At 44.8% G+C, this 25738-nt stretch overlaps 1 long non-coding RNA gene and 1 pseudogene across 1 annotated transcript in view; one reads left to right on the top strand and one right to left on the bottom strand.

Moving 5' to 3' along the window:
- 1700044C05Rik (RIKEN cDNA 1700044C05 gene) overlaps positions 1-19658 on the bottom strand; it is a 32288-nt gene extending 12630 nt beyond the window's left edge. The window contains exons 1-3 of the long non-coding RNA NR_045624.1: positions 19417-19658; positions 18195-18254; positions 17840-17912 (exon numbers count right to left, since the gene is read on the bottom strand). This is a non-coding gene — a long non-coding RNA (RIKEN cDNA 1700044C05 gene). The remainder of the gene's footprint in view (positions 1-17839; positions 17913-18194; positions 18255-19416) is intronic.
- On the top strand, positions 9241-10471 carry Gm5672 (predicted gene 5672; annotated as a pseudogene).
- Positions 19659-25738: the final 6080 nt, after the last annotated feature.

Raw genomic sequence — 25738 nt, 5'->3', positions numbered from 1 at the left:
CGCCCCTCCCTCCCTCCTCCCCTCTCCATGCCCTCCCCTACCAGAAGAGAAGGGAAAGGAAGAAAGAATTGCATTAAAATGTAATGTTTGCAGATAACTGTGGTCTAAAAGAACGAAGAGGAAAAGGAAAAGAAGGCGGCGGTGGAGGAAGAAGGTTCCAGCAGGGTTTGAGCAAGTAGGCGGCCTTCTGAATGCATTGGAAATGCGAGGGCTGATGAGTCTGGAAGGCTGCCTACAGGTTAGCAGGCCTCATTTCCAATCTCTGACAGCAATATGTGTCGTTCCACGCTTCATCCTTATTCTCCATGTTCAACACAAACCGGGGTCACTCTATATATGGAAATCACTGTCTCCAGGGCAAAAAAATTAAAAAAGGTGAGATTGCCGCTTTAACCTCACTGGCCTCAGAAAATATGTTTTAGTCTGATACATTATACTAGTAGGAATTATTTATCAAGAAGATACAAGCTTGATATTTCAGAAATAATGAGATGTTCTGGTTTTGCAGCTGAAATTTTATGGTCCACAGAGCATCAGCTATGAATCCAGGGGAATAAAGTAAACTTGCTGTGGGTGATAGACACTGTGCAGCCACAGAAAAATGCCCAAGGAGAGGGCAATATGAAACTTAGAACACAGGACCAGGCTTTTGAAAGCTAATGCCCCTTTGTCTCTAGGAGAGAAACTACATTTAAACTACATTTTAAGGAACGACAAAGGAGAATTAAAGAAAAGGCCCACACTTAAAACTCTCTCGGAAGTGCTTTCCTCGTGTTTTATTTGGCAAAAAGACTTACAGGACAAGATAATTATAGTAAACACCACAGGTTACACAAACTATTTACAAATTTACAGCAAAGCATTTGACCCCTGTGGGGTGCTCCATCCCTGACACAGAAACAGAGATAAGAAGCAGTGTCAAGAGCATGCAGGCATGATAATGTGTTCCTAGAAACGTCAATCTTGCTTATATATTTCTTGTCGGAAAAGTTTTAGTGAGGAGGAGCCATTCGGCCTATTTCGTCTACAGTAGTTAAACAAGGCTCCTCCTCGGGGAAGAATGGGGATCTTTGAGAAGCATCACAATTCTGCAGCACACAAAGCCACCCCCAAAGCCAAGCTATTTGAAACCTCCCATTGGTAATTCTGGTCTCCTCTGGGATATTTAGCCAACAAGTCTAATCAGAAGGGCTTTTCATTCAAGCTCACAGCCTTGAAAGGCATGCCTTCCCAGAACAGGATGTTAGCAAATAAATATCAATAATTAAAAAACCCCTGCAAACATAATTACCCAAAGTAATAAGGTTACATCAGTCTCCCACAGACCTGCACAGTAGACTCCCATTCAGGGATTCCTAAAGCAGGAGATGTTGAGCTGGGTGATGCGTTCGGTATAAACAACAGAATCATCTCTCAGAAAACCTAGTTTGTTTGTTTGTTTTTTCAGTTGAAATCAGAGATGGCTGCACTCCCTTCACAAAGCTAGTATGAGAATCAAGTTAGTTACTATGGACATCAGTTACTATGAGAAGAACATTCAGATATGTCAACATCTGTGTATGGGGCAGATAAAGGGTGATTGCATGCTGTCACGTGTCTTCTGTAATGAACATCGCTGTTTGACCCTCAACATCCATGTCTTCCTGGTCTCGGAATGCCTGAGTTCTAGCTAGCCAAATGGCTGCACGATATCAGGACTGCTGTATGGCTTCCTTTACATCGAGATGTAGCCAGATGTGGAGCCAGTGGTTTATAGGCAGTGCCGCACATGCGGCTTCCAGGAGGGGTTCTGAATGTGTTCTGCACTCCTCTGTGGGTCAGATGGCTGGAACTGGGCCTCAGTGTCCTGGAGCTGGGGTTACAGACGGTTCTCAGCTGTCACAGCAATGCTGGGAGTCAAACCTACATCTGAGACAGGCAGAGTTATCATGAGTTAAGTCTCCAACACTGAAATGGTGTGTGTGTGTGTGCGTGTGTGTGTGTGTGTATGTGTGTGTGTGTGTGTGTGTGTGTGTGTGTGTGTGTGTGTATGTGTGTGTGTGTGTGTGTGTGTGTGTGTATGTGTGTGTGTGTATGTGTGTGTGTGTGTATGTGTGTGTGCGTGTGTGTGTGTGTGTGTGTGTGTGTGTGTATGTGTGTGTGTGTGTGTGTGTGTATGTGTATGTGTGTGTGTATGTGTGTGTGTGTGTGTGTGTGTGTGTGTGGCAGAGGACAGCCTCGGGTGTCAGAATGTGTATCTTATTTTTGAGACAGGGTCTTCTCATTGACCTGGAGTTTGCATGAGGCTACATTGGATGGCTAGTGAGCTGCTGCCCTAACTGCTTCTGCTGCCAGAACACGGGGACCCCAGCACTGCCACCAGGCCTGGCCTTTTCTACCGGCTCTGGGAGGTCTTTGTCATTCAAGGCAAGGGCTTTCCCCACTAACCATCTCCCCAGCCCACATGTGGTTAGTGTTTTTTAATTAGTGGTTAAGTGGCGAAGATGCCTGCTCTGGCTAATATCTCAAGAATATAAAGTCATTGCTGAGGCAGACATTTAGATATTAATATAGGAAAAAATTCTTCTCACACTAGGCATCTGTAAGTAAACAACAACCAAACTAAACCAAACCAAGCCAAACCAACAACAACAAAAAAAAACAAGCACCATGTTTTATTTTTTTAAATGTCTGTGTCCTTGGGCCCTGCCTTTACCGGAAGTAAAATTGGCTAAAATGCGTGTCAAGAAGGGAAGCAACCTCCAAGAAAAATTTAAGCAACTTCTGTAGGACAGCTTTTGGAGCGTGCAAAGATATAGAGGTCTATGGTCCATAAATGATCCTATGAAACGTGCTCATAAGCCAGGTGATTTTTTAACATAACAGTCATTGTGAGCCAGATGTTTTCATCAGATACAACAACAAACATGATTTGGAAATGTGAAAATGTCTATTTTATCATGTATTACTTATATGACATCATTGGGATTTTATTGATGGCCACTTATATATTTTACTCTACATTCAATTTTATAGCTCATTTTAAAAATTATACTTTCAAAATGTTGTATTTTGTTCATGATGCTGCTATTGGCTACCTACTCAAATGATATAGTCTTCAGCTTGCCAGATACCATAAGTACAGTCATACATCTTAATTAGTCATGTATTATCAGTGTGACACAATTTAGAGTCACCTTGGAAAAGGTGACTCAGCTGAAGAATTGTCTCCTTCAGATTGGTCTGTGGCCATGTCATGAGAGATTGTTTTAATTGATGCTTGGTGTGTAAGGGCCCAGCCTACTGTTGGCAGCACCATCCCTACTCACGTGAGCCTGTGCTATATAAAAAAGTTAGCTGAGTCTTAACTAGGGTCACCTTCGAATCCTCACAGGAGCCTCCCCTATCCCAAGCCTCCAGCTTGTCCACAGATATCCACCCATCGATCTCCCTTCTCTCTTCAAACCCTCTCTTGAACACACCCTCGTTCCCCTCCCTAGCCTCTCTTCCACTCAGTTTTCCATCTACTTCCAACATCTATTTTATTTCCCCTTCTGAATGGGAGTCAAGCATCGTCCCTTGGGCCCTCCTTGTTGCTTAGCTCATTTGGGTCTGTGAATTGTAGCATGGTTATCCTGTAGTTTATGGCTAATATTCAATTATAAATGAGAACTGTTGTAGTAAATATTTAATCTCACTCTGGGGTTTCTAACCTGCCTTTGATCATTCAGTTCCCAGATAAAAGACACAACACTTTTATATTTATAATAAGCCTTTCAAGTATGAGATTTGGTTAGATATCTACCATCTAATCTATTAGAATCTACTCCCTATCAAGAACCCCAAGTCAAAACTTTCCATGTTCCAACCTGGGCCACTCTTCACTCCCTCATGGCCATGTTTTCATGATGCACATACCCCCTGGTGTCTTCTCTCTCCACCTTCCTCTTCTCCCCTCATGGTCCTCCTCAGACCCTTGCTTGGGAACCAGAAAGCCTACCTACCTCTCTTCTGCCCAGCTCTAGGCTGTTGGCATCTTTATTAAACCAACAGAAATAAATTTAGGCACATACAGCATTGTTTGAGGATTCTCTCATTCCTGAGGCAATCAGGGTCAGAGTTTAGCATTACTATACATAACAATAGACCAATCCTCAACAGAGTATATTCCATTCATATCTTTCTGGGTCTGGGTTGCCTCACTCAGGACGATATTTTTTAGCTCTACCCTCTTGCCTGCAAATTTTATGATGTCTTTTTTTTAAATAGCCGAATAATAATCCATTGTATTGATGTACCACATTTTCTCTATCTATTCTTTGGTTGAGGGACACCTAGTTTGTTTCCAGTTTCTGGCTATTACAAATAAAGCCTCTATGACCATAGCTGAGCAAGTGTCCTCGTGGTAAGGTGGAGCATCTTTTGGGTATATTCTCAGAAGTGGTACAGCTGGATATTGAGGTAGAACTATTCCCAATTTTCTGAGAAATTACCAGATTGCTTTTCAAAGTAGATATGGAGCCTGAAGTCGTCACCTCCTATAGCCAGGTGGAACTTTCAGTAGAGGGAGGGCGACATGAACCCACCCACAAAACCTTTGATCTAAAATGTGCTGCCCTGCCTACAAGATGTAGAGGGATTAAGATGGAGCAGAGATTGAGAAAATGGTCAACCAATGATTCATTCAACTTCATCGCATGGGACAAAGCCAACCCCTAACATTATTAACGATACTCTGCTATGCTTGCAGACAGAAGCCTAGCACAATTGTTATCTGAGCGGCTTCATCCAGCAGCTTATGGAAACAGATTCAGAGACGCACAGCCTAGCATTAGGCAGAGATCAGGGAGTCTTGTGGAAGAGTCAGGGGAAGGTTTGAGGGAGCGAAAGGGGTCAAGAACGCCACAAGAAGACTTCCAGCGTCAACTAACCTGGACCCGTGGAGGCTCACAGAGACTACACACCAACCAAAGAGCAGGCATGGAGTAGACCCAGGCACCTTACACATGTGTAGCAGATATGCAGCTTGGTCTTCATGTGTGTCCCCCAACAAGGGGAGTGAGCAATCTCTGACTCAGACTCTGTTGCCTGCCTTTGGATCCCTTTTCTTTAACTGGACATCATTGTCTGGCCTCAGTAGGAGAGGATGCGCCAGCATGAGTTGGTACTTTGAGACTGGGGGTGAGGCTCTCGTTCTCTTCAGAGAAGAGGAGGGAGACATGGGAGAAGGGGGTGGAAGGGTGAGCTTGAGTGGAGAGGAAGGAAGGAGGCTGTGATCGGGATGTAAAACAAATATATAAATTAATTAGTTTTGCTTTTTTTTTTTTTTAAAAAGAAGACAAAGAAAAAGGCTTGCGGAGATCAAGCCAGAGATTTTCTAGCGCTTCTGCAGGAGTCCTTGCCTTAAGTTCCCCCAGTGATGGACTGTGGCTTTGTGAGCTGAAACACATCCCTCTTCTTTCCCAGTTGCTTCTGGTTGAAGTATTCTATGGATCAACAGAGAGCCAATGAGAATATCACATGGCATAATTTTTTTTTCCAGTGAAAAATGAAGACATACACCAGAAATCTTTAGTTTTCTTAAAAAAATAAAAAGACTGCAGGTATGATTGACACGTAGGCTTCTCCGATGTAAGTATAGCCTGGGATTTACCCAAGGTGACAAACAGGATAAAAGCCAACACAGCAGAGGCCGGAGAGCAGGGAGGCAGAGAGCCTGGTTTTTTGATAGCGTCACTGAGGGGACAAATGAATGCTCTGTCACCAGCCTCCAAACTTCTTTTCAGTGGGGGAATAATAGGCCTTTACTTGTTTAAGCTCGTACTATTGGGGTTTTGTTGCGTGAGGTCAAAGGCGATCTTAACCGATAGACTCTCAAGCAAATGAGATAAAAAAATAAAGAGAACCTAAAGACTTTTCTCAATTACTCTGTACCCAGTGTGCCCGTAGATGAAAACTTTTAATTATTTTGGTAGACAATTGTGAACCTTACACATGTGCTTCCACTCCAGTCCCCAGGGTCCATGAAATAAAATGCAGAAATATTTACATGTGCAGTCTAGTACAGAGACACTACAGGGCTTCTGTCCTAGTTTTGTTACTGAGGATGTGACAAAAACACCCTCATGAGATCAGTTTAGGGGAGAAATGAGCTATGTAGCACACAATTTGGGATTATAGTCTATCCATACAGGAAAACTGCAGGGGAGTTCCAGCCAGCTGTTCACGTCACACGCACAGTTCAGATCAGAGAGAGAAGAGCGCGTGCTCACCTGCTTCCTTGCTCGCTCTCAGTTAAGAGCCCTCCAGTCTTACACAGGGCAGGACCCTGTGCCTAGGGAATGGTGACTCCCAAAGTGAGCTGGGTCTTGATGCATCAGTTTGTTTGTTTGTTTGTTCGTTTATCTAGACAGTGTTTCTCTATGCAACCCTGGCTGTCCTGAAACTCACTCTGTAGACCAATCTGGCCTCTAACACAGAAATCTGCCTGCCTTTGTCTCCCGAGTGCTGGGATTAAAGGCGTGCGACCACCACCTGACTCACATCAATTAATTTAATTAAGAAAGACACATCCACAAGCCAACTCGAAGTAGTCAGTCCCTTACTTGAGACTCTCTTCCCATGTTGCCCTAGGTTGTGTCAACTTGACGAATAAAGTTAAACATTTCAGCATCCTAGGTGGATGAAGAAGCTAGGAAATGTTCTGAATGGGTACTAACGAGTAGAAAATTACTAGCTGAGACTGGGAATATAAAACGCACACATTCTACCCAAAGACTGCCTATAGGAAAGACATAGCCAGCCTCCTGATAGCTTCGCTCCTTCCTAGGAATGGTCAACCACGAGTCATCAGACACACGAAGAAAGCCATCAAATGAAGGATACGCAAACAGTAAATCTGATCAGGAGAAAGCACAAGAGATTTAAGGAACAGAAAAACAAAAGAAGAAATAAAAGGACAGAAACAAATCTGCTATAGATTCTTTGTCTGAAGAAGATAATTCATCCAGGAAATGAAAGCAAAATTATCTTTAACCATAATAGGAAACATTTGAAATTCTAAGGCTTAATTGTTGTAATAAACACACTAACAATATTTGAGGAATAGCTGAAGAGTAAAAACATGGAAGGAGAAAAAAAAAGACTAATTTTGGGATAAGAAGTAGGAGGCAAAGAGTGAAGAGGTAGGGAGGAAGTTCAGGCTAGCATGATGTGGTTTGTAGGAGTTCTAAAAATGAAAGTGGAGATTAAGAGATTAGGAAAACCATGGTGGTAGCAGCAAAAACAGGCGATGATTCTCTGGAGCTTAAGGGAAGCCCAGCATCTGAAATATCAAGGGCCCACTCAGCAACAAGGAGAGCACACAGGGTGTTCCCACTTCCAGACAAGCATTAACAACTGCAGAGTGCCAAATAGCACAGGCATGTGTGTACAACGTTCAGTGAGAAGAAAAGGAGAGCACTTATAAACAGCAGTTCTGGGGATGGTGAGATCTGCTCTTCTGAAGGTCCTGAGTTCAAACCCCAGCAACCACATGGTGGCTCACAACCATCTGTGACAAGATCTGACTCCCTCTTCTGGTGTGTCTGAAGACAGCAACAGTGTACTTATATAAATAAATAAATAATCTTTTTCAAAAAATAAAACAAAACGAACAAAAACCGACAGTTCTACACTTTCATCAGCCTTCTTGTAAGTAAACCTAGAAGTTAAGAGCCAATGGGTAATTAGGTGTCTATTTTAATGGATTCCTATACCCTATACTGCAAAATTTATTTTTGCCTATTTTTTTGAGAAGCAGTTTGAAAATATGCTCCAGTCAAATGAGGACGTAAACCCAAAGAGGGAAGAGCCACATCTGATCACGGAAGTCCAAGGAAGAAAGCTGAACAGAAGACAACTGCTCCAGCCCCGTGCACATGCATTCAGGGTTTGTTAAAGGGAGTCCAGCGGATGGGTAGAAAAGTTAAGCGGTGGGAAGAACGAGGTAATTTTGTTTCTTTGCTTGTTATGTGGTTGTGTCTGGATGCACACGTGCCACGGTGAGGCGGTTAGAGGATGTCTTGTCTTCTTTTTCCACGATGTGGGGCCAGGAATGGAGCTCAGGCTTGGCTGTAAGCAGCAGCCTTACCACCATCTCACCAGCTGCAATTCGACGATTTGCAAAACACAGAATAAAGACTAAACATTTCAGAGTTGTAAAAGTAAAAAAGATTAACACAAAGAAGCGAGAGTCTGAATGTGAAGCCAGCAGTCCCAGAAAACATAGAAGTGGGTAGAGTTTATGAAAAAAAACCATTAAACGGCTTCTAAGTAGGATGAGTGGAGAGATGACACACGCAAAAATACTCTAGGGTGGAATATGGTTCTTCTCTCAGCCAGAAGAGTCTGTCAAAAGTGCTCAGAGAACCAATAGCTGTGCAAAGCAGATACAAATGTAGCACGCTTTGCATTAAATCACAAAATGTCATAAAGAGGGTCTCGTTCCAATAATACTTCCCGGGAACAGTTGGGAGCTTAGATTCGGAACTACAGAGAAGAAAGTAGAACACTGCCACAACACTAGCATCTACAGTAAACAATCAAAAAGCAAACCGAAAACAGGGCCGGTGAGATGGCTCAGCAGGAAAAGACTTGCTGCCACCCCTGACAGCCAGAGTTCTATCCCCAGGACCCACAGGGAGGAACGATAGGGCAGACTCCTTTTTGTTTTGTTTTGTTTTTCGAGACAGGGTTTCTCTGTGTAGCCCTGGCTGTCCTGGAACTCACTCTCTAGACCAGGCTGTCCTCAAACTCAGCATTCTCCTGCCTCTGCCTCCCAAGTGCTGGGATTAAAGGCGTGCGCCACCACTGCCCAGTGAACAGACGCTTTCAAGTTGTTCTCTGACCTACTCAAATATAGACCACCTTCTCATATACATTAATTAAATAATTAATTTTTTAAAAAGCACATTGTAGGCAACAGAAATTCCGGGGTAAAGATTAGGGAGACCACAGAGAGGGGGGAAGAGTCAAGTCAGAAGATGCGGTTCACTGTTTCCAAGAGATAGCAGGAAAAATAGAAGTCTCAGCACACTGGCTAACTCACAGACCTAAGTTAATGACGAAATAAGGGTGGAGAACGCTTAAATATGGAGGTAAGAACTATAAATGAAGCCAGATCTGGAGAACTAAGGAGACGAAAGAGAAAAGCATCTTCGAAGAAACCACTAGAGGAAAAGTAAAGATGGATTAAAACGAACCCGTGAGGTGGAGCCTTTTGCAAAGTCAGGAAAAGCTGGCCCATCTCTTTTCTGACGGAACTTCCGGAGCTTGGGTTTGATTCTTACTCTAGAGGAGGCCTCTAGATCGCCATGGTTAAGTGGACAGAAGTTGATGAGGGCTATTCGAGTGTTTGAATTTGGTGGACCGGAAGTGCTGAAGACCCAGTCCTATGTGGTCGCTCCTGTTCCACAGAGCCATCAGGTCCTAATCAAAGTCCAACCCTACAGTTGAAAACCTGCCGTACCCTAACACTCCGGGCTCTGATGTGGCGGGGATCATAGAATCTGTTGGAGACAATGTGTGTGCTTTCAACAAAGGCGACAGGGTCTTCTGCCCCAGCAGTCTCTGGTGGCTAGGCAGACTTTGCTCTCGCAGCAGATCACATTATCTACCTGCTGCCAGAGATGCTGGGCTTCAGGCAGGAGGCTGCCCTGGGGATCCCGTACTTCATGGCCTGGCGAGCTTTGTTCCGTAGTGCAGGTGCGCGAGCTGGGGAAAGCTTGCAGGTTCTCGGGGCCAGCGGAGGAGTTGGATTAGCTTCATGCCAGATTGCCTGAGCTCATGGCTTAAAGGTTTTGGGCACAGCTGGTTCTGAGGAAGGAATAAAGCTTCATCATGAAGCTTTTAATAGAGTCCACGAAGTGTTTAATCCCAAAGAAGCCAACTATCTTGATAAAATCAAGACGTCTGTTGGTACAAGGGTTGATGTGATGGCTGAGATGCTGGCGAATGAGAACCTTAGCAATGACCTGAAGCTTCTATGGTAGAGAGGACGGGTCACTGTTGTTGGCTGTAGAGGTCTCATTGAGATAATCCCAAGGATCACCTTGGCAAAAGAGACAAGTATAATTGGAGTCTCTCTCTTTTCAAGCACAGAGGAGGACTTTCAGCCATTCGCAGGCACCCTCCAAGCAGGAATGGAAAAAGGTCAGGTGACGCCTGTTCTGCGTATCCATTGGAGAGGGCAGCTCAAGCCCATGAAGATACCATCCACTGCAGTGTGAAGACCGGGAAAAGGATTTTCCTCTTATGAGACCTGTGTCACGGGGACACCTTTGTCCCCAAGTCTCTGCTGCACCATCTTTAATCAGTATTTGATTGAGGTTCACGTACTAAAAACAAGGCTTTAGGGAGTAGACACAGTGGAGTGACATAATTGCAGAGAGCAGTGTGCCCAATGGGGCCTTTGCATGCATCACAAACCTCTTTTGTTCCTTTTTCTTCCTTTCCTTTGGTTGGTTGGATGTTTTTGTTTTGTTCTTGAGACAGGATCACTCTCTGTAGTTCATGCTGGCCTTGAACTCACCGTGAACTTTCCGCCTCAGCGTTGAAGTGCTGGGATACTAGTCAGGCATTACCACACACAGCTTCATCTCAGACCTTCCTAACTGATTAGCTTCATACCTTTAAATAAAATGTACAAATTCAATAAAAAGATGGATTAAAATGGTTATCTCAAGTGGGGATGGGAAGGAGTGAGAGAGAATTTAATCTTTCCATTATAAGTTCTTTGTACTGTTTGATTTTCTTAGCTATATGCATATATCTCTTTTACTTTAATTAAAATTCTTTCCACATAGAAATTTGCCACAGGAATTGAGACAGATGATTAGATCAATTTAAATGAATTTAAAGCAATATGTTATTTGGTGTAAAAATATTTTCATTTATTGAGATAGTTTCCCCAAGGGAAGTGAATATTATTTCAAAGAATTCAACTTCTTTATAAAAGGATGTTTCTAATCATAACAATATCCAATTTCTAATTACTTTCCCCTTTTGAAAGGGTTTCTCCTGGTTAGTTGAATTGAAAGCACTCGGTTGGGGAGTTTTCAAAAAGAAAAGATTTCTCCAGATACATGGCTCTTGTACGCATAATGTTATCAAGAAATATTTTGTCCAACAACCACCACCCAACCCACACACAATGGTCTCTTAAAATTCTAACTGAGCCTTTAGCCGATGAGGAACTAAGTGGAATTTAAATCATTGCTGTTTAAGGTGACTGGCCTTGTGAGTGAGCTTAGAATGCTGGGACAGTCCTGGGACAGTTCCCAGGTATAGAAACACTGACATGTTCCCTGCCCAGCCGATCCCCACGCTCACACCTGGCAGAGGCCAGCCACACATCAGGGCTCAGTTCACACTCTTCCCAAGGCCGTAATCCCTCTGTGGTCTCACTGGACCATGAGTAGACATCGCTGCTGTATTATGGATATTCCTACTTCACGTCGAAGGTGGCAGCAAGCACCAGATGAGGCTCTTCTTCCCTGGACCATGCCTGGTTTGAATGATTGGGGAATCTCAAAAAAAAAAAAAAAAAATGAAGCCCAGCTGGAAGAAATATGTGTTCATCATTATGTGTTTATCAAGCCTCATGGGTTATAGCCTGAGTGCTGGATCTTGATCTGCTGAGATGTCAGCAAGCAGGTGTCATACTCCTGCTCCCAGGAGCAGGAGCCAACCCCACTCCTTTATTTACCGTGATGGACTGTATCCCTTCAAACTATGACCTAAAATAGATCACAAAGACCAATGCCCAGATTTAATATAAAACTACCAGAATTTTCTATTTTAAATCCCCACCCCACAACCCATGGATACTGGTTACAGAATGGAAATATCCCCTTCTCTGTCCCCCAAAGGCTTGATGTTGAAATTCAGTCACGCAGACAACGATGTGAGGTACTTTACCCTCCTGTGGGTGTGGACCCACTCATCCTGATCCGTCTGGAACCGCTGAGGATCCTCACAGTCTGAAGTGACGTACAGCATAATTACAAAAGAGAATTGGAGCCCACTCAGAGGAGCAAAGGCCTACAGTGGAAAGTGAGAGCAACCACGGTATGGGCTCTTGGAAGTCGCTGCCAGGAAAGTACATTGAGCCTGGGTTCACAAGAACACTAGCGATGTGCTCAGCTCCTCCATGAGACACAGAGTGATGGTAAGACTGTGCTAATCCCTGCTGCAGTTTGGAGATGACATTCGGTGCTTTGATTCCAAGGAGAATACCTAGAGAGTTGAACATTACCAACTTAAGGAGTAGACCTCCATCTTTTATTTGGTGGCTGGCTGCTCCCTGCCACCTCTGCCCCAGATCTAGACAAGCTGGTATGTATTTCTATGCAGGCCTTTGGAGCTCATGACTAACTCCAATTAGTCTCTGCTCTCTCTTCTCCCAAGAACTTTCAGACCCCATTGGGTCTAGAAGAAAGAGTCAAAGAACAGCAAAGCAAACGCAATACACTGCAGGGATGAGCAAGAAGATGAGAAGTAACGAGAAAGGCTTCTGAAAATGAAAAAAAAGGAAGATAGTATGCTTCAAAAATGACAATTAAGATGAAGGGATTGAGTTCTTTTTAAACTAAAAGGCAATTTTGTAATGGATTTACATCATAATCCCACTCTATATTGTTTATGAAAATTATGCCTTTACAGTAACGACTAGACCACTGGTGAGTCAGCTCAGCAGGTAAAAGCTATTGGCGCCAATCCTGACGACCCCAGTTGAAGCCCATGGATGCACATAAAAAAGAATTGACCCCCTCCAGTTGTCCTCTGACCTCACATGGACACCTACTATGCCATCCATGTACATGCCCACACACATAAATGCAAACAAACAAACAAACAAACAAACAAATACACTACTACTAGCAGCTGGAAATAAAGGATTAGGAAATATAAACTGGGAAGACAGGAAGAAAATCAAGGCGGTGTGGCAATGTAGCCAGATAAAACTGAACTGCCCATGAACGCACTGAAAGGAACGGAGGAATGTTCTATTTGTCGTAAGTGGACTAAGCCCCAAATTGAAATGATCTTCAATCTTTCTTACACCAAACAGCCTAGCTATGAAAAATGTGCAGGCGTGTTGGTAAGAGTAGGAGAGCGAGAAAAGCAAGAGGATCCATAGTTCTTACGGGGATTTCCTAAGGAAATCCACTCCCTGCCAGGGTACGAAATGATGCCTGGTTTTACAAAGGATGCTTGGAAGAATGGAGAGGGTAACTGAGAGCTGGATTTTTCCCGGGGTGAGAGCAGTTAGGAATTGCTCGAAACTCCAGCGAGACTGACTCTGATTGGTTGATATGAAATGAATGAAGCTGTTGTTCATTGGCTGGCTTTCAGAACGCACTTTATGGAGGCAGAATTGTCATCAGTTTACTGGACGCGATAAACCCAGGTCTGGCACGATTAGCTGCACTAGCCAAGGATCAATCACTTCTTGTTTGATTCTTATTTTGTTTTTTTTTTTTGTTTGTTTTTTTTTTGTTTGTTTGTTTTGTCTGTATGTGGGAGTGTATGTTTGTGTGTGTGTGTACATGCATATGCGAGTCTATACATGCGAATATGCACACACATGTAGGTCAGAGGGCATTGCTGTCCTTCTCTATCACCCTCTACCTTATTCCATTCTGATGGCATCTCTCACTGAACCTGGGCTAGCAGCCAGCAGTCCTAGTGATCCTCCTGTCTCCATACAAGTTTCTGTCAAATGCTTGTCAGACTCTGCTTGGAGGTGAAATGGTTAAGAGATATACAGCGGTCCGTGGTGACACTGAGGTCTACAGATGGAGAGTGAGGTCTATGCAATGTATGAGTGCATTAGTGTGTGTGTGTGTGTGTGTGTGTGTGTGTGTGTGTGTGCGCGCGCGCGCGCGCCCGCGCCCGCGCAATATCAGGAAGGAACATTGCGCAAATAGACCACTTCAAACAGAAGTTTGAGAACTTGGGTGAGAAAGGGAAGTTGAGGCATAAACCACAGGAGGGTGTTATGACTCAAGTATAAAATGTCCCTCGAGGACTCTTGGGTTACACACTCGGTTTCCGACTGGAGATGGGCACTCTTTAGAGATGCTGTGGGGACTTTGGGAAGTGGGGCTTAGTTGGCCAATGTAGGTCACTAGGGTTTGCTTTGAAGGTTATTCCCACAGAGTAAACAGCCTTCCCCATTTGCTTCTGCCACCATTATGTTCTGCCCAAGCTCTGAAACCTGGAGCTGCGATGAAAATAAGTCTTTCCCTCCGACTTCTGTTTCTGTCAGGCATCTCAGTCACAACCGTGCCAATGTAGCTGCTGCACACAGACACTAGAGTTACACAAAGGTGACCCAGGCAAGTGGTAAAAGTTAAAGTGATTGAGACACAGGGAAAGAGTCAAGATCAGAGATGTCCTAGGCTGTACTGAGGTAGACCCCGGAGTCAAAGGATTTGAAAAGGAAGCCATCTCCAAAGACGTTTCTAGAACTCCATTGCTGTGCAGAGTAACTGGGAGATGCAGAAGCAAGCAAGGGGACACTTTTAAAGGACATTAAACAGTGAAAGTAGAACTTAAGAGGTGGAAACATCAATGAACAATTCATTTTTAGGATTAAAGAGGCAGAGTGGAGACAGCCAGGGAAGAGGGAACCACAGAGGTGCTGAAGAGGGAAGTATTGACAAAGCGTGTTTGCAGAAGGAATGGGAGCCGCTATACTCTAAGGAAGAAGAATGCTCCCTGGGAGGGTGGGTGAAGGTGACCCCTGTGACATCTACATGGAGGACTGGGGTGGCAGGGAGGAAAGCGAGTGACCTTGTTTTACTCTGAGGGTGCATTCACAGGGACAGGGTCCTGAGGTAAAAGCACTGTAATTTCAGACAGGAAAAGGCTTGGGCTTAAATACAGTTATAAGCCAATTGGGAGGACTCAAAGGGACTGTCAGCTGTCATGTGAGAAGGGAATTAAGTTCATATTTTGTTAGGTCTAAACCAGTAAATAATTATTAGATAACAGTAAGTCACACTTGTAAGCATTTTGTCTCCGTTCCACCCCACAGTTGCCTGGCAACAGCCAGGTGTGCCTGAATCACTATAAAAGGGGCTGCTTGCCCCTCAGCTCTCTCTTATTCTCTTGTCTTCCTGCTGCTGCTCTGTCCTTTCCTCCCTTCCCCCACTTTCTCCATTCCCCTCCTCCCTCTCTCTCCATGTGTTCATGGCTGGCTTCTACTCCTCTACTCTCTCTTTCTCTCTCTGTCTCTACTACCCTCTCAACTTCCCTCCCCATGTCCTGAATAGACTCTATCCTAAACTGTAAGGTCCCTCAGTAGGGAAGGGATGCCTCAGCCATGGGCCTGCGAGAGGCTCCTCCTTCCCTCACACCTGACTACACCTCCACCAAACACATATCCCTTCTTTATCTTTTTATAAACACAACAATATTAAATAAACAATATCCTCCTAACTAAGGTCTGCTGCATGCTAAGTCACATTAAATAAACAGCATCCTTCTAACTAAAGGTTGCTGCATGCATACCTGGGAACAGGGTAAGTGACCAGGTCAGGATGGAAATAGGCAAGGTGGCCCAGCAGAAGGTCAAAGGTGGGTGGGAAGAGGTCTGTGGCCAGAACAGGACCGTGTCACTGAATGGAGCATGGTCAGAGTTAGGAATAAAGCCTACGGAGTCAAGGGCTCAGCAGAGCAGGGAGGGGTGGGAAGGTTAGGGAGCGGCCAAAGAAGGGAGTGGAACCAGAATGTTCAGCTCAAAGGAAGGTCCTAAATTTTAGTCTTACAGATGAAAAGAAACACTGCCAATCCAGGTTTTCTGCAGGGTAAAGTACTGAGAAATGGAAACTCTTTGGAGATTAAGACTCCCAAGGATTAGAATCTAAAATTCTAAAATCCCACGGCACCCAGGTGTAAGAAAGAAGAGCGAGCGCTCAATGGTGATGAAACTATCACCAACCACGGGTCAGTGAGGACAGAAAGCCCCGACAGGGAGGATATGGGAAATGATGGTGTGTCTAAAAGACGCAGTAGTGACCGACGACCAGCCAGAGAGAAGACACAGGCAGAGGTAATAAATAACCAACAGCACGGCAGCGGCGTCTGGTCAGGGGAAGCTCAGGCATGACTCCCATTCTGGCACCCATTGCAAAAGCCTCTGTTCTGTTCACAGGGCACTTAGGCAGAAAATGAAGAGTTATTCAAGAAGGCGGGGTGGCCTCTGGGCCTCTCAAGGTTAGATGTTTGAGGGCACCTCCTTCCTGCCGCTTGCGGAGCATATGGGCGCTTTGTTAAGTTGCACTTTGTATTGAGCTAACTCAGAGATTTCTGCCTTTGCTGAAAGGACAATGCCAGCCGGCTCCCCACCCCACCCCACCCCTGGACTTTTGCTAATCAGTCATTCACACTGACAAGTGAATGGATCATTGATAAACAGTGGGGGTGGGGACGAATTGAGGAAGGAGGGTGGAACTGCCTCCAGGGAAGGGAAGGCAAAGGAGCCAAAGGGAAGGGAAAGGCTGAAGGGGCTGGGCTAGTTATTCTGTCTACCCTCAAGAGTAAAGGGCAGCGTCTGCAGGCCTTAGAAAGAAGAGGTGCCTTGGAGGGAAGCAGGAGGATGCTGGGGATTGGACTGCCAGCTGATGAGCTGTGTGTGTGTGTGTGTGTGTGTGTGTGTGAGAGTGTGGGTGTATATAAGTACATGAGAATGTGTGAGAGTGTGGGGGTGCATGTGTGTGAGTGTGTGTGTGCCCATGCCAGGGTGCATGTGTGTGAGAGTGTGTGTTTGTGCCCATGCTGGGGTGCATGTGTGTGCATCTGCAGGAGAAGCTTCAGAAGGTCAGAGGTATCTTAGATACCTTAGATATTGTTAGCATTTTTTCTAGGCTCTGCCCCACAGTTACCTGGCAACAGCCAGATGTGCCTGACTCACTACAAAGGGGGCTGCTTGCCCCTCCACTCTCTCTTGCTCTCTTGTTCCTGTCCCTTGCTCCTGCTCCCCCTTTCTCCCCATTCCCCTCCCCCTCTCTCCACATGCCCTTGGCTGGCCTCTACTTCTCTTCTCTCTCTCTTTCTCTCTCTCTCTCTCTCTCTCTCTCTCTCTCTCTCTCTCTCTCTCCCCTCAGCATGGGCCCCACAGAGGAACCCCTTCTCTGCCACACCTGACTACAACTCCACCAAACACATTCCTTCTCTCCTTATCTTTATATAAAACACAACAGATGTCATTAGATACCTTAGGTACCTTAGATATCTTCCATATCACTCCTTAGGAATGACAGTGCCTCTCACAGGATGTAGGGCTCAGTGATTGAGCTTGTGGATGCCAGCGATTCTCCTCTGTCTGCTTGGTACTAGGACTGCAAGCGTGTGCCTTCATCTCTAACTTTTCTGTGTGTGTTGGGAATTGAGCTCAGGCCCTTAGTCTTGTGCAGGAAGCACTTTGCCGACTGAGCTGTGTCTCCACACCCTGATGAATTTCCCATCTTATCTAAATGCTGCAGTCAGGCTTATACTTACAACAGGCTTAGACCGCCATGTTTTAGGAAAGTCAGGGGTGTTCTATAGCCTCAGTGGCATGGCACAACAGAACGTGTGCAAAACAATGTTATGCATGTCACAAATGGGAACTACGCGTGATACAGTTTGCAGAGTCAAATGAGATGGGTAAAATTAATTCTAATGATATTTTATTTAATCCTATAAAACCCAAGCATCATTTAGACAGAATCAAAATGTTTAAAAAAAAACCTTGACATGTCTTATTATTATTATTAACTTTTCAAAAAAAACTTATGTGTAATTTATACCAGTACCAGCATCATCTACTCACATGTCAAGTACAGGTTAGATGCACTTGGCTTGTTGCCGCCATCTTGGAACCCACAGGGCAGTTTAACACACACCTGTATCAGACATGTAATGTGGACAAGATGTGAATGGGGTAATTAAGTAAGGGAGGAGCTTAAAGAAGGTTGAAGCTGTCGGGCTGAGGAATTCATCAAGGCATTCAGAATGGATGAGAGCAAGGGGAGGCAGGGATAGGCTAGTCCTACACAGAAAAGTCCCCAGGATACCAGGAGAGAAGGCGCTAAGAAGGGGGGAAATCAGCATTCAAAGTAAAGCAGAATAGAGTCCAGAGGGACATCTGGGTGTCTGATGGCTACACACAGCTCTGCTAGACTCACCGCCTTTGTGAGTCTTGCCTCCTTGCATGTGGTTTCCATACCCCAGGCTAGCGTGCAGCCCTAGAATGGCAAGGGGAGAAGTGAGGCTGTGTTGACCTGTGATGACAAAATGCTGATTGTCTGGAACTGAAACTTTAGAGTTTCACATTTGTTCTACCTGCCAGAGCTTTTGCATCCAATAGCATTTTATGAGAGAGTCCGAGAGGGGAAAGCAGCACACATACACGTGTGTGTGTGTGTGTGTGTGTGTGTGTGTGTGTGTGTGTGTGCGCGTGTGCGTGTGCGTGCGCATGCACATGCACAAAGAAAATTTCCTCACAAAACAAAAACAGTATTTTCAGAATTTACTCTGCTTTCAGACTATTTCCATCAAGCTTCTTATTCATTTTGACTTATTTCCATCTATAAGCAGACTAACGCTTCTTTCTGCTTTTATTGTTCTTCAAGAATAGGCTTTCTATTGGAGGAAAATAATGTCTCTGAGACCACCACTTTGCCCACTGCAGATCTTCATTAATCTGCAGCCACAGAGCAGGCTTTTAGCAGCGAGCACTTTTGATGGGAATTGAATTTGATATTGCATTATGGGTGTAGGGCCCCTCACAATAGACTGTGTTCTTTCTTGTGACTGAGCACAATCCGAGGGACCCAATTAAATAATTTAGTGCAATAATGGAGAACAAAAGCGCATGAGGGCTTATAGAGAGGCCTCTGCGAGTGCATTCTCCCTTTCCTGTATCATGTTAATTAATTTGCCTCAAAACTAAAAGAAAGAGTACAATGTGGAGGAGAGGAGCTCCCTACAAGATGGAGACAGTGTTTTCATACAGCTTCTACAGCAAATGGACTCTCAGGGAAATGGCAGTACACAGGTGTCTTAGGGCTGTGGTAACAAAGGCCCCAAACCTGCTGGCTTAAGATGACAGACTTGTGTATCACGGTGCAGGACTCTCGAAATCAAGGATTCGGCAGAGCTATGTTCCCTCTGGGATTGAGGGTAGAACCTCCCCCCCGCCCCCTTGCCTCACTCCAACTTCTGGTGGTGGACAGCGGTTCTCAGCACCTTGACTAGCTTCTATGCCTAGTCTCTGCCTCTGTTGTCACCTGGCATTTAACACTAACCCTAACCCTAACCCTAACTCTAACCCTAACCCTAACCCTAACTCTCTCCTACTATTCCCCTTCTATAAAAAAGATACCAGTCAGATAGAGTAAGGCTTACTTGGTCATGTCATATTTGATGTGTTAGAATGGCGGGTCGAGTCTCAATAGCACACTAGGCCAAGGCAGTTCCACATGGAAGAGGGTTTTTTGGGGAAAGAGAGAGAAGGTGGTGACAGAAAGAGAAGAGGGGGAGAGAGAGAGGGAGGGGCATTCTCCTTATTTATATGGAGAATGTCTACGCAGGGAGGTGAGCCAATTGAATGTTGGGAACATGGTGCCTGTTGCCTTGGCAACAGGTCTGCAGGTCGAAGGTCATGCTGTCACCTGTGTGATGTCATAGGTTTGGGAGGTCCTGATGCCAACAATATTAACTAGATTGCACCTGAAAAAGATCCTGTTCTCAAATAAGACTATATCCCAGGCACCGGGTTAGGACAGAAACATAGCATTGAGTGGGGACACAATGGCCAGTGATGACATTCTATGCCTTTCCACATAAAGGTGTTTTCTGGGTTGCTTCTGAATGATCCTTCAGTTAATTCAGATAGTGCTGTCCGTGCAGATGAGCAGGAGACTCTGGAGTCCCCTCAGCCCCTGACAGTAAACAGTACACCTTTACAATATGACTGTGGACAGAGAAATGCACACAGCAGTCTAAGAGTCCATTGGTTAGAAGCTGACATGGTCACACAGAGTGTGCCAGGAACCCCGGCCCTCACCTCTGACTCATCTGAGGCAGGTTCTGGCACACTAAAAGTCTTCCTTGTTCCTATAACGGCCTCTTCTGTGCTGGGAGAACCACCTGGGGATGTTTGGCTCAGGCACACTCAGGCATCACTGCTAATCACCACGGTCAACCATAGAAGCTAATCCTGGGTTTCTGGGAAACATGGAAAGTTCTCTATCTAAGGAAGGATAATGCTAAGCAGAGGAGGTTGCAGTGTTTGTTATTCAGTGTAGTTATTAGTCAGACTGCTCCAAGCAATAAGCTGGTCATGCTCTCTGTCATCTAGGACCTACGTGACATCTTCACGTACAGTTTGCCCAAGAATGTCTATTTCTAACGTTTAGGTAAATAAATTGTTATTGTGTATTAACAGCAGAAGGTAAGTCTTTTGCACACTGGCTGTGGCTTGCCAGGGAGCCCTAAGAATCCACCTGCTCCTGCCTTCCCCGAGCTGGGAGTACAGGCGGGCATCACTACACCGAGTAGCCTCTTTACATGGGGTCTAGGGATCAAGCTCCGGTTGTTAGGCTTGCAAAGGCAAGGTCTTTGCTGACTTGTTCTCTCCACAAAGTCTTACATAGCAGCTTATAGGGATAAGGTTGCAGGGCAACCATCCTTACCATCTTCAAGTTCACGGTGTAATGGCCTTGAGTTTGCTCAAGGTGTGTGTGTGTAACTGTCAACACCACCCATTCCCAGAACACCCTCACCATCCCACACAGGAACTGTTGTGATTAAACAACCCCTCCAGCCCCCTGGTCACCACCACTCTACTTTCCATCTTTGGAGAAACTGTGAAGGGGCCTGCTGTCCCCTTGGCTTGCGCAGTGGTACAAGAGAGCTTTCTCATCCCCAAGTTCCTCTGACATTTGAGTGGAGAAAGATTTTTCCCTTCCCCAGCTGGCTGTATAATTGCAGTGAGAAGCCAGGCTGGGGGTCAAGGGTGGAGGGGGCGCTCAGTAGCCTTCTGTGCTGTCTAACATGGAGGAAGTCAGGGACCTCCGCAAACTTTCACGGATGGTAGGAATTCTTGACTCAGATTCCCAAAGTGGAGAGCATTGCACTCAAGTCTGGGGAGTCAAAGTTGGGAGAGGGAAGCCTGTTGTGGCCCAGTGTGGCTTGAAGTCTTCTGTGTTTGTGGGGGAAGCTTACATCCTCTTCCACCTCTCTTGAAAATGTAAGTTAAAGAACTAGGCCTTTTTTCCCCACTTAGGAGGGTACCCCAAAGCTACCACCCAGTTCAAGAAATATTTACCTTGAAATCACTGCCCTTGAACTTGAGAAATTGGTTTAGGCCATAGCATGCCCATGGCTTCTGGTCACGTGCACAGAGGATGGCGTCAGTCTTGCTTTTGTTCCAGAGAGCTTGGAAGATTTGAACACCCTGCCAGGCCTTATCTTCTGATGGTATTTCCCAAGCAAGCAGTCATCTCCAAAATGTATCTGGGACCACACCTTTCAGACTGTGCCCCTGTGATATTCTGGTGATTCAGCAACGGAGACCCAAAGGCACCTGCAAGCTTACTTTATCCAACTCAGTTCCTATGGGCTGATGGTTCCTCTACTTACTCCAAAGCCCAAGCGTGGAATGAACCTCTATCACTTTCTCAGTCCCTTTGGATGCTTTGTAAGACACTACTATTAGCACCATCCATCCTGGCGGCTCTTTGGATCCGAAGTGCAGCACGCAGAGGCGGGAGAGAGATGAGCGCAGTGAGCGAGCACAGTTTGCTCGGGGGCTTCTTAAATGCCTCCAATAAAGCGGTGGAGTGGTAGGAGGGGCAACGCGGGCAGGAAGGAAATGGAAGCACAGTCTCCATTTCTCCATATTCGCAATTAATTCTGCCTAGAAGTATCGCTCTCCTCAGCGGCGGTTAAAGAAGGCCTTGACGGGAGCACGGCAATTTCCAGCTAAACTAGAGGATAATTAGAAATGCCCTGTAGCAGGCAAGTCGGTGCTGCGATTTATTTGCTGTTTATTACAGAGTCCCTGCCCCTTGGGTGTAATGACTGTAAAACCGCGCAGGCAGCTTCTCTGGGTTTGATTTAGTGGCGTAAATGGTGCTCAGAGAGTAGATTAAGCTGGAAAGTGATCAAACCTTATTTGCAATCCGATTATACAAACTGCTCCCCGCACTGACCAGATTGAAGTAATTTCCCTATAGAAACGTTACACTCACTTTGGTGTAGAAATGATTAACATTTCCCGACTGTAGGTCAGCTTTTCACTCCCACCGTAATCCTTTATCAGGCAATATGCCCATCTCTCTCTTAGGTTTGTCTCGATCGTGCCCGGCCTGGTATCTAAGCGAGGCATGGCAGCTGGACCCAATTAAAAAATTATAGCAAACTCTCAGGCCCTCAGTGATGAATACTGACGGCAAGTAAACACTGGCAGAGGAGGAGGAATGTGTTTCTCTTTAGTGTGATTGTTCAACATCATCGACTTGTTTAATGATCTAATGGAGAGCTCCTCTTCTAACCAATGAGAAAATTTCCCCGTTGCTTGGGAAGGGCAGTGGAGGGTCTCAGAAGCAAGTGTCCTTAAGCTCAGATGGCTGGATTTATGGTGACTTGTACCTGTCACCAAGCCATTCTTTCAGAAGTACTTAAATATCAGGGACTATCATTCACCCTTCTTTTAAGTAACCATCCACAACACAGGGTGTGTGGGTTTTGCCCAATCAGTATTTCTGGCTGCGAAAACAGTTTTCTTACAATTAGCCTCTGGTAACGAAACACCACCAACTCTGCACCAAACTCTGAAAGCAAACCCTTGGCTCCTCGCATACTTTTGTGACAATCAAAGAAAATATTTGAGTCTGAAATTCATTATCGTAGCCTAACTCCAGTACCCGCAATAACATGTTTGTTGTACAACATATTTAAGCTGATTTTCTTCAAACATTTTTGGCCTTAACCCTTGAGACACCATCCACCCTCAACAAACATTCCCAGGCTTCAGCTGGATAATTGAAAAATGTAGAGCGAAGGGGCTCGCGGTTTCCGTGAGTATTCCTAAGTGACTCAGAGACGCAGATGGCATTAAATCGAAAGGACCCCGTTCAAATAAATTCTTTCTGGGCACTTTTGAGTGAGCTGTAAATGGTACATCAGTTCTATCCAAAGCCAAATAGATCAGAAACGGAGACTGGCTTCTGAGTTTTCTCTGGACCAGAAGGGACACGCTGTGTGTTTCTCAGGTAGGGAGTTTCAGGGCAGCAAGAGCCACAAAGCTGCTGTGTAGGTTGATGGATCTTTGTGGAATTTACATCCCACAGAAGGTGAGGAAATGACATCACCCATTCGGACCCAGTTTCCGGTGGTGGTGCCGGGGTACATGTTTTCTTTCTAGGCATCAGGAAGCCTTTCAGAGGCAAATGTTGAATGTTGAGGGACTGGACTTGCCAGTGGCAAAATGGCCAGCGTTTATGTCACCAAGGAGACATCAGTGAATGGATAACAAGAGCATGTCACTTACCTCCGCCTTTTATAGAAATGGTTTCTTGACGTAGAAATTAGGTCTCCCCCAAGCCATACTTCCTAATCTTCATTTATATGTCACAAAAGCAACACTCTTTTATAAAGTCTGAGAAAAATCATATCGAAATAAAAATGGACTCATCTGACCACATGCATCCCTCTCATAAGTCCTGCTTATAGACTTAGAAAGTACAGTAACAAAAATTAGACAAAAAGCCCTGACATCAAACACATCTCAAAGCTGCCACAGACGGCCTGGAGTTGCGGCTACCACAGCGCACGTGTGTACTTCCCAACCTCAGCCACCTGGTGAACAGAGCTGCGCCATAACCAGGAACAAAGCCCAGATGGCAGTGGGAATCTAATCCTTTGGCCAGAAGGTTTGAAGGTGCAGTATGGAGTCTCTAGGCATCCTCTGTGCATGGCCACAGAATATCTAGTTTATCTGGGACCCGGAGGAAAGATAACCCCCCCCCCCCACACACACACACAGCTGTAATTGAAGACAACATTAGACAACATCTTTGGTTTGGTCAAGTCCTGGATGTGATGTCTAGGATTCTTTCTGTGACACTCTAGAACCCACATCTTTTGCTAATGTAAAATTCTAGGAATAGCAGGCTTTTAATTTGTAGGTGCAGACAAAATGAACACATTCCAAGGAGGATCCTGGGGACAGGAGTGTTAGCAACTCATCTCAGAGGCACCCGGGTACAGAATGTAGTTTTTATACACTTATTCTTAAATTATCCCACCTTCGGGGGAAAATTCAAGGTTGGGACAAGATGTGAAATTTATCTGCAGCGTGACAGCTCTGAAGCTGTCTTAGGAGCAATGCTTTGTTGGCACAAATGAAATATTTTCACATTGAATATAAAGGACAGAGTCTGTTTCCACTTCTCCTCCAGGTCCCCGAGGTCTTCCTGTTTCTTGTTAGGCATATTTACAAAGTGTGCTGACTGGTTAATTTCTTAGTGCCATGTATAAAATAAGTAGCATATGTATTACTCCCAACCTAGAAATTCTCCTATTCAAACACATAAAAGTCGCTTATTGGGGAATATATATATATACACATGCACACACACACATACACACATATATGTGTGTGTATACATATGAACATATATACACACATTCATATATGTATGTGTTGTATGTATACATATGCACTTATATACATAATGTAATATATAATATATTATATATGTACACACACACATATATTAGTTTTCTGATTTTTCATGTTGTTCTATTAAGAAAACAGATTAGAAACCGCAATGCATTTGACTTTTGCAAAAATATCTCTTTATAATGAAAATTTTATATGTAATTATTAAATGAAAAGATGAGTCATTTGGAAATACAGCAGATTATGAACCATGCTGCCCATATTGTCATGCACTGAGTGCAGACTTCCAGCGGGTCCCCACAGCCCCAGCCATGTAGCAGTCACGCCCCTGCCCCTGGCAGACAGGCAGCTCTATGCCCTTTCTGCTGGTGCCAGAACAGGTTTGTTAGGACCTTGAACAATGTCCAGTTACACAGAAAGCTTCGTGTTTATTCCTAGTGGGATGAACATTAATGGTCCTAATCCATCAGTGAATAAAATAGGTAGCCTCGCCACAGAAAACCGGAGACAATGTTTCCACGTTCTGTTTATGTATCTTTCCTTCTCTTTCTCTCCTCCTCTCCCTTCTCTCCCCCCACCTTTTCTGATGCTACTGCCTCCTCCTCCTTCCTTCTAGTTCCTCTCCATTCCTGCTGGGATCTCTCTGCCTGTGTTAAATCACTGCACACAAAACACGCCCAAAATCTGGGAGGGAGTGGGCAATTCGGAAGGTGACACAAATATTTACTGTTTGGTTTTAGTTAAGGAAACACTCTGTGCACTATGCAGAACAGTGCAGATGATCTGCAGGACACAGACTCAGGTCTAGAAATTAAAGACACACAGCCTAGGCACCAAGTAGGTGACAAGGTCTAGGATTGTGGGAGCATGTTCTATGATGTATCTACAAGGATGAAACCAACTAACACTTGTGGAAACAAATCCTACCCTTCAGCATGGTTGTAATGGTGACCATTCAAACTAACATGGTGGGTATTTTCTTTAAAGAAATTCAAATCAAATCAGCAGAGACAAGGAATGTGATGTTTATGTGTATGT

This window comes from Mus musculus, chromosome 14 (assembly GCF_000001635.26).
Source record: "Mus musculus strain C57BL/6J chromosome 14, GRCm38.p6 C57BL/6J".
NCBI classification, from domain to species: Eukaryota; Metazoa; Chordata; class Mammalia; order Rodentia; family Muridae; genus Mus; species Mus musculus.
This window is presented reverse-complemented; position numbering and strand designations above follow the sequence as displayed.